Consider the following 9,764-nt stretch of genomic DNA (forward strand, 5'->3'; position numbering starts at 1 on the left):
GTTATTAGCCGCGTCAATGTGAGACTTTCTCCTTTTTTGTCTTCTCCACACATCCCCCATCATTATACTCTATTCCACCCATAGTGCTATGTCCATGGCTCACGCTCATGTATTGCGTGAAAGTTGAAAAAGTTTGAGATTACTATAGTATGAAACAATTGCTTGGCTTGTCATCGGGGTTGTCGGATTTCGGGTTCCGGCAAAACCCTTAAGGTTTGAACACTGGGGTGCGCACGAAGATCTCTCCCCCCCCTAGCTCACACGCACCACGATCTCACAGCCTAGCTCGACGAACCCAGAGGACAAGGGGACACAAGATTTATACTGGTTCGGGCCACCGATGTGGTGTAATACCCTACTCCAGTGTGTGTGGTGGATTGCCTCTTGGGCTGAGGAAGAACAGTTACAAGGGAAGAACAGCCTCCTGAGGAGAGGTGTTCTTGTGCTCGGTCAACTTGTGTGGTGTCTCTCCAGCCGATCTCCCTCAGATGAGATGAGATGATCTCTCTTCGTCCCCCTCTATGGTGGTGGCTAGTACTATTTATAGAGGCCTTGGTCCTCTTCCCAAATATTGAGCGGGAAGGGATCCCACAATGGCCAAGTTTGAGGGGGGACAACTAGTACAAGTTATCCTGACAAAAGTAGTCTTCGCCTTCCAAAGGCTCTGGTGGTGACGCCGTTTTGGGCTCCACGGTGACCTCTGTCCTGCCGTCCTGCTGGTCTTGGTCTCGTTGCACCAATATGGAAACCTTTGCCTGATGCCTTGGGACTCCTCACCTGCCTCTTTAGCACCAAAGAGGAAACAAGGACACTGTGCGCGCTGGCACCCGCCTGGCCTTGGTCGTCATGGCTTACGTCATGGGAACCTCGCGAGGTGCCCCTTGCCTTGATCTCTCTGCCCCTCGCGAGCCAGCCTGGTGAGGCCGCCCCCGAGGAGGTCTTGCGTCGTCTGCCTCGCGAGGCTTGGCCCCTCGCGAGGGTCTTGAGTGTTTGCTGGTGAAGATGGGTCATACGGGGCCGCTGGTGGAGCCGCGCTGTGGGCCGCAGGCAGGCAAGTCTGGGGACCCCCGTTCCCACAACGCCGACAGTAGCCCCCGGGCCCAAGGCGCGCTCGGACTTGGCTTCGTGGCGAAGCCAAAGGGCAAGTGCGGAGCGCCGCGGGCCCCAACAGCATGCGGCTCCGCTTGACACGTGGCGATTGATTGGACATGGGCGTCTCCGCTTCCCCATGCTGCCTCGGCAACTGCCCGACTTGACGAGTCCTTGCTGCATGCAGAGAAAAATCATCATTACCTGTGATCATGGGGATCGCCGGTTGGCCTTCTCCTGCTATAAATGAGGAGGGGGGCAGAGCCCCTGTCGCTCATCTCTTCCTGCTCCGCTTGCTTCTTCTCCCTTGCTTCATTGCTAGCAGCGATTCCCATGGTGCCGATACGGAGGTTCTCGGCCGCAGAGAAGGGGAAAACCCCCCGCGACGAACCCGGGCCACTTCCGCCGAAGAAGAGGCTGGCCCACCGCCGCGATGTAGTCGTGAGGCCGGAGGTGTCGAGGCCTTGGTGCGAGCAGCCTCCTCCCGGGTACCCGCTGCCTCTATACGCCCAAGCTGAGGGCTCCGGAGCCAGAGGCGGCGAGCGTAGCTGTCCGCGCTGTGGCCATGGTCGCCGCGCCGCGGTGACGCACGCCGTCGCCCCAGGGGCCCATGCCGCGAACTCCTCGCGTGAACTCATGATGTGGGCGGCGATGCCTCCGCGCACTTGGATTCGCTTCCCGCGGTTTTTATCCGCCGACATGCCGCAGAGGGGCCCCCTCGAGCTTTGGCTGCAGCACGCCGATTGCGATGCCCCGACGACAGCAGCGGAGGTTGAAGCCATCTCCCCAGGCAAGATCTTCATGACCTGCGGCTTGGGAGAGGTTGCTCAGGTCTGCCGTGTGGAAGGCGCCCTCGCCATCCACTTCGAGTACGATGGCGCCTCCACCATGTTCTTCAAGGTCTTCGACGAGGAAGGCTGCCGCCTGGAGTGTTGCCCTGGAGGGGGTCGTCGGGGTGGCACCGCGACCAGCGCCGAGCACAGCCCCTCCGGTAGTAGCGGTGGCGGTTGGGAGTCCAGCGACTCTCCCGAGCCCTACGAGACTCCGGAGACGAGCGACGACAACTATGTGCCCCCGAGCTCTCGCCGGGCCAGGAGCAAGGCCGCAGCGTCCAGCCGCCGCTGTCGCTGATCTGGATGGGGTCGGCGGCGGCCTCCCGTGGCCCACTATCGATGATGGCGCCGGACGTGCTGGCGCGTGTAGATAGGGCTCCTTGAAACTAACTTCTTTTGTTCCCTGCGAGGAATCGAGACAAACCCCGCGGGGGCGTGTAAAGGGTCTGTAATGCCTTTTGTTGATATTATCCTTATTATGCAAATTTGCGAACACATGTCTTCTTTCGGCTCGGTCTCCCCTTTCCAACCCCGCGGCAGCTTGGTGCTCTACGCCGATACGTCCCGGTCCCCACGCAGGCTGCAGCCGTCGCTGGTATGCCAGGTCGTGATGCTGTGGTCAAGGCCAGGAGGTGAGCGGCCCGAGGTCCAGTAAGAGCTCCTGAGGCGCGATGCTCAAGAGGTCCCCTTTAGCGCGCAAGCAGCCACCGAGAGGTAGGAAAGGGAGGTGACATCGCCGTAGCAGGGCTGCACAAGTGGGAATTCTATGCCGTAGTGCTTGATCGACCCAGGCGCAAAACTTATCTTGGCAGTGGAGAGCCAGTTCCCTGTGCCGTGCCAGGCTCGTGCGCCGACGGCTGCAGTGCAGCTAGGTTGGGGCCATGCGAGTCTCCTCCTCTTCCCCACGCTCTTCTATGTGCTCTACGTCCTCAGGTCCCGGCCCCCGAGCGGGCTCAGCCGCCGCTGGTATACCAGGTGGCGATGTCGTGGTCAAGGCCAGGGGGTGAGGGCTGGAGAGACAGTACGAGCTCCTGAGTCGCGATGCTCAGGAGCCCCCTTTTAACGCGCAAGCGAATCGCATGGGAGAAGAGGGAGCCCGTGGTACCGCCTGCTGTCGTCTCAGGAGGTCCTTTTAGGTTAGCGCGAAGGGGGACATAGATTGCCACTACGATTGCCGGTCTGCCACTGGTCGCTCCGCAAGAGGATGAAGGCACCGAGGGCCTGGTGAGGTGACGTGCGCGGGGCATGCCGTGAGTCAGAGCTCGACCGCTCAGATTTGTCGACGTTGCAGGGACAGACCCGGGCACAAGCGACGTGCCAGCGCGAGCAGCTCCCGTGGCGGGTGACAATCAAGCAGGTGATAACCATAGATAGATTATGCATGGAAAGCGAAATAGCTTAGGTAAATGCAAGAACGATCCATGCCACCGGGACGGACCCAAGCGGCCTGGGGATGATGCAGCCCGAGGGGCTCCCCCAACAGAGGAAGCTAAAGATGCAAAAGGATACATGCCGCAGGGACAGGCCCACGCGGCCTGGGAATGATGCAGCCCAAGGGGCGCTCCCAGCTAAATAAACTTGGAAAATGTCACTTGGCTCCGTTGTCGAAGGGGTGTTGGGGTAGTTGAAGATGCGTGGTGAAGGGGTTGCTCCTCATGAGCCACCGGGACCCTGAGCCTCAGGAGGCTCTGGGGCTCCAGGCGGTTCCTCGAGGACCGTCTCCATTTCTGCCAGGACTGCGTGATGCCTGGCCCCTTGAGCCGCCAGTTCGCTCCGCAGGTTGCGCTGGAAGGCGGTAGCCGTGCTCGGCACGCCGAATGGCATGCGAACATAGCTGTGAGGTGGGCCCTCGCAATGTCCCACGTGCGAAGGCCAGAAGAGCTCCTGAGATGCGGCCTTGTTGAGCCCTGGGATGTCGATGCAGACACGCATCCCACCATCCTCGCCTGGATGGGGAGCTGCGCCAGGTGGGCGGCGGTCGTCGTGCATAGCTCTTGCTTCTTGTAGTTCCTGAGTGGTCTGGATGATGAACTCCTGAGCGACGGGTGCTCCTTGCCTGGTGTCCTCCTGAGGGAAACGTGCCGCGAAGCACACCTCCACACAGTGCCCGAGTGCCTCCCTCGTGATGTTGGCTAGGTCTGAAGCCCTCCAGAAGAGAGCCCCCGAGCCCTGCCCGAGGAGGGCGCTGGGCACGCCTTCCTATGCGAGGGAGGGAGGCGCCCCAGGCGCAGGCGCTGATCCTGGAGCGGCACCGGTAGAGGCACCGCTCCCCTGAGGTCCTGTACGGAGTAGCTGCTTCTTCTTCTTGGGGATGGCCTCAGGAGGGTACTGCGCACGATCGTTGTCGGGGTCTTCGGTTGCTGCGGCTTGGAAGGCGCGCTCGAGGGAGCACACCGCATCTTTTTCTTCGCAGGGGACCGTGATGATTCCGCCGCTTCCTGGCATATTGAGGACATTGTAGCCATGGTGGATCACTGCCATGAACTTGGCCAGCACTGGATATCCGAGGATGGCATTGTATGGCAGACGGATGTGGGCGACGTCGAAGTCGATGAGCTCGGTGTGGTAGTTGTCGTGCTGTCCGAAGGTGACAGGGAGGTGGACCTGCCCTATCGGGGTGGTGGAACCGTCGGTCACTCGTGAGAAGGGCTTGGTGGGCTGAAGCAGATCGTATGGCACTTGGAGGCTGTCGAATGTCTCGACGGACAGGACGTTAAACCCTGCACCACCGTCAATGAGGGTCTTGGTGACTTGTACGTTGCTGATGACGGGTGAGCAGAGCATCGGGAGGGCGCCAGCACTGGCCGCACACTTGAGTTGGTCCACTGAGCTGAACGTGATGGCGCACTTGGACTACCTGAGAGGGCGCGTGGCTTCGAGCCTGGGAAGGGCTGCATTCACCTCGCGAGAGAACTGCTTGAAGATGCGTTGGGAGGCTGGGGCTTGAGCTCCGCCCAAGATGCAGGCGATGGCGCGCGGTTCTTGGAAGCCCCCAGCCCCCTCGTCCTGAAGGTGGTCGTCGTTCCTTCTTGGCAGTGGTGGCAGCGGAGGAAGACCGGCGTTGCCCTGGGGGCGGTCTTCGTGAGGCTGGTCTCTCCAGGTGCCCTCACGAGGCAGGTCCTGCCAGCTGTCCTCGCGAGGCCGGTCATGCCACTCCTGGCAGGGGCTGCGATCGTCCCAGCGTCCTCCGCCTTGTCCTCCTCCTCGGCCGTAGCCCCAGTCATTGCGCTCGGGGCGTCGACCGAAGCGTCCATCTCGAATGGCCCTAAGCTCTTGACAGTCGTTGGTGTTGTGGCTGTGTACTTTATGGAAGGCGCAGAATGGTCAGCTGCTTTTGGATGACTCGGGAAGGTCCCGGCCGCGCTTCGTATCCGGCTCTGACGCGAGCACGGCCACTCCCTTGCGCTTCATGTCCTTGGCCTTGCTTTCTTCTCCTCTGGGTCGGTAGCTGGGAGCTCGAGGAGGGAAAGGCGCCCCTCCTGAGCTCTTGCGCACTTGGTCACCAGGTTGAACAGTTCCAAAGTCATGCATAGCTCCTCGTGGATGGCGAGCTCCTCCTTCATCTTGACATCACGGACGCCATCAGAAAACACCGAAATGATGGCCTTGTCCATCACCTTGGGGGCCTTGAGGCGAACGTTGTTGCGCTGGATGTACTTTTGCAGGGTCTCCCCTGGCTGCTGCCTGATGCCGCGTAGGTCACCCACGGCCGGAGGGCAGTCGCGAGAGCCCTGGAAGTTGGCGACGGAGCGGTCGCGCATCTCATCCCAGGAGGAGATCGAGCCCGGGGCAGGTTTAGGAGCCATGATCGAGCGCCATCCTTGAGAGCCATGGGGAACCAGTTCGCCATGACTTTTTCATCGCCGTTGGCTGCCTCGATGCTCAGCTCGTAGAGCTGCAGGAACTCCGCTAGATCGGGGGTGCCGTCGTAGCGAGGAGGCAGATCCGGCTTGAACTTGCCCGGCTAGATGACGCCACGCAGCTCAGGACTGAAGGCGCGGCAGCCTGCCGTGGCCACCGGGGCCCTTTGCAGAGGTGGGGCCTGCCCTTGGTGCCCGCGCACCGCCACCGCTGGCGGCACACAGTCTTGTCGTGGTGGCGCTGGGAGTGCGGGAGCCTTCTCTTGCGGCCGGGGAACCTCTTGGCGGCTTCCTTCTTCTCGCGCGGGGGCCCGACGCGGTGGGTCATGCTGGGGGGCCGCGCGCCTTGGCGCCAGAGCGCCGTCTTGGTGCAGAGGTGGTGGAGGTGCTTCGTGAGCCACGTCGCCCACAGCTGGTGGAGGGCGAGGCAGCGAGAGGGATGGCACGGGGGAGCCCCCTGCGGCGCTGACGAGCTCGGCGATGCGGTCCAGCCAGTCCTCGTAGAGGTCGTCGACTGGGCAGTAGCACAGGAGCTCGCGTGCCATGAGCAGCGCGGCCTACGCGTCCGTAGGTGCGCGATGGACGTGAGACGACGAGCCGGCTGGGGTCAGCGACGGAGTGGCTGTGCGGCCGTCCCGCCGCACAGAGGGGTGCAGCGAGGACGCCTGCTGCTCGTTTCCCGCCAGGCCGGTGGCGGCGTTGGCGGCGGGTGATGGGGAACGATGGGGAGCCCCGCCAACAGGAGCTGTCTGAGCGACACGTGCGGCGAGAGCGGCCTGGCGCTCAGCGCGGGCTCGGCGAGCGTCCCCCATGGATGCGGTGGAGCGACGAAACGCGGATCGCGGAAGGAAAGCCTCGACGCACCCCTACCTGGCGCGCCAAATGTCGGATTTCGGGTTCCGGCAAAACCCTTAAGGTTCGAACACTGGGGTGCGCACGAAGATCTCTCCTCCCCCTAGCTCACACGCACCACGATCACACGGCCTAGCTCGACGAACCCAGAGGACAAGGGGACACAAGATTTATACTGGTTCGGGCCACCGATGTGGTGTAATATCCTACTCCAATGTGTGTGGTGGATTGCCTCTTGGGCTGAGGATAAACAGTTACAAGGGAAGAATAGCCTCCTGAGGAGAGGTGTTCTTGTGCTTGGTCAGTTGGTGTGGTGTCCCTCCAGCCGATCTCCCTCAGATGAGATGAGATGATCTCTCTTCGTCCCCCTCTATGGTGGTGGCTAGTCCTATTTATAGAGGCCTTGGTCCTCTTCCCAAATATTGAGTGGGAAGGGATCCCACAACGCCCAAGTTTGAAGGGGGACAGCTAGTACAAGTTATCCTGACAAAAGTAGTCTTCGCCTGCCAAAGGCTCTGGTGGTGACGCCGTCTTGGGCTCCACGGTGACCTCCGTCCTGCCGTCCTGCTAGTCTTGGTCTCGTTGCACCGATATGGAAACCTTTGCCTGATGCCTTGGGACTCCTCGCCTGCACCTGCCTCTTTAGCACCAAAGAGGAAACTAGGACACTGTGCACACTGGCGCCCGCCTGGCCTTGGTCATCATGGCTTACATCATGGGAACCTCGCGAAGTGCCCCTTGCCTGGATCTCTTCGCCCCTCACGAGCCAACCTGGTGAGGCCGCCCCCGAGGAGGTCTTGCGTCGTATGCCTCGCGAGGGTCTCGAGTGTTTGCTGGTGAAGATGGGCTGTACGGGGCCGCTGGTGGAGCCGCGCCGTGGGCCGCAGGCAAGCAAGTCTGGGGACCCCCGTTCCAAGAACGCCGACAGGGGTTGTGCATGATGAGAGCATTTTTATGTGACGAAAATGAAGCATAGCCAAACTATATGATTTTGTAGGGATAAGCTTTCTTTGGCCATGTTATTTTGAGAAGACATAATTGCTTAGTTAGTTTGCTTGAAGTATTATTATTTTTATGTCAATATTAAACTTTTATCTTGAATCTTTCGGATCTGAACATTCATGCCACAATAAAGAGAATTATTTTGAAAATTATGTTAGGTAGCATTCCACATCAAAAATTCTGTTTATCATTTACCTACTCGAGGACGAGCATGAATTAAGCTTGGGGATGCTTGATACGTCTCCAACGTATCTATAATTTTTTATTGTTCCATGCTATTATATTATCTGTTTTGGATGTTTAATGGGCTTTGTTATGCACTTTTATATTATTTTTGAGACTAACCTATTAACCGAAGGCCCAGTGCAAATTGTTTTTTTTTTGCCTATTTCAGTGTTTCGCAGAAAAGGAATATCAAACGGAATCCAAACGGAATGAAACCTTCGCGAGCATCATTTTTGGAACAAACGCAATCCAGGAGACTTGGAGTGGACGTCAAGGAAGCAACGACGCGGCCACGAGGTAGGGAGGCGCGCCCAGGGGGTAGGCGCGCCCCCCACCCTCATGGGCCCCTCGTGGCTCCACCGACCTACTTCTTTCGCCTATATATACTCATATACCCTAAAAACATCCGAGAGCACCACGAAACCCTATTTCCACCGCCGCAACCTTCTGTACCTGTGAGATCCCATCTTGGGGCCTTTTCCGGCACTCTGCCGGAGGGGGAATCGATCATGGAGGGCTTCTACATCAACACCATAGCCTCTCCGATGATGTGTGAGTAGTTTACCACAGACCTTCGGGTCCATAGTTATTAGCTAGATGGCTTCTTCTCTCTCTTTGGATCTCAATACAAAGTTCTCCTCGATCTTCTGGGAGATCTATTTGATGTAATTCTTTTTGCGGTGTGTTTGTCGAGATCCGATGAATTGTGGGTTTATGATCAAGATTATCTGTGAATACTATTTGATTCTTCTCTGAGTTCTTTTATGCATGATTTAAATATCTTTGCAAATCTCTTCGAATTATCAGTTTGGTTTGGCCTACTAGATTGATCTTTATTGCAATGGGAGAAATGATTAGCTTTGGGTTCAATCTTGCGGTGTCCTTTCCCAGTGACAGCAGGGGCAGCAAGGCACGTATTGTATTGTTGCCATCGAGGATAAAAAGATGGGGATTATATCATATTGCTTGAGTTTATCCCTCTACATCATGTCATCTTGCTTAATGCGTTACTCTGTTCTTATGAACTTAATACTCTAGATGCATGCTGGATAGCGGTCGATGTGTGGAGTGGTAGTAGTAGTTGCAGAATCGTTTCGGTCTACTTGTCACGGACGTGATGCCTATATACATGATCATGCCTAGATATTCTCATAACTATGCGCTTTTCTATCAATTGCTCGACAGTAATTTGTTCACCCATCGTAAATTATGCTATCTTGAGAGAAGCCACTAGTGAAACCTATAGCCCCCGGGTCTATTTTCCATCATATTAATCTCCCGCCAACGTACTATTTCTGTCGTCGTTTATTTTGCAATCTTTACTTTTCAATCTATACAACAAAAATGCCAAAAATATTTATCTTATTATCTTTATCAGATCTCACTTTTGCAAGTGACCGTGAAGGGATTGACAACCCCTTTATCGCGTTGGTTGCAAGGTGCTTGATTGTTTGTGCAGGTACGAAGGACTTGCGTGTAGTCTCCTACTAGATTGATACCTTGGTTCTCAAAAACTGAGGGAAATACTTACGCTACTTTGCTGCATCACCCTTTCCTCTTCAAGGGAAAACCAACGCATGCTCAAGAGGTAGCACATATTATGATACCGTATGGAATTAAGACCTCTTCCAATGCAAATGTGCTTAGATGAGGTGCGAAGTGCATTAAATGGCTTAGCAACTCAAGTCTCCAATGCATAGGTGCATAGTTTGTTGTTGCTAAGCTTGCTTCATTTAATTAGCTATAGACTCAAAACTGTCTTTCCATCGTTTCTTCCTGGGGTCACCAAACTAGTCTCTCTCTTCTTAATTAACTTGCCACATCATATTTTATGCCTACGTGGTAGGCTTAGCAGCTATACATGGTGGAGCACTGGGAGAGGCCAAGGCTGGTCATAGTGGGG

The sequence above is a fragment of the Aegilops tauschii genome, chromosome 4 (genome assembly GCF_002575655.3).
Source record: "Aegilops tauschii subsp. strangulata cultivar AL8/78 chromosome 4, Aet v6.0, whole genome shotgun sequence".
In the NCBI taxonomy this organism is placed as follows: domain Eukaryota; kingdom Viridiplantae; phylum Streptophyta; class Magnoliopsida; order Poales; family Poaceae; genus Aegilops; species Aegilops tauschii.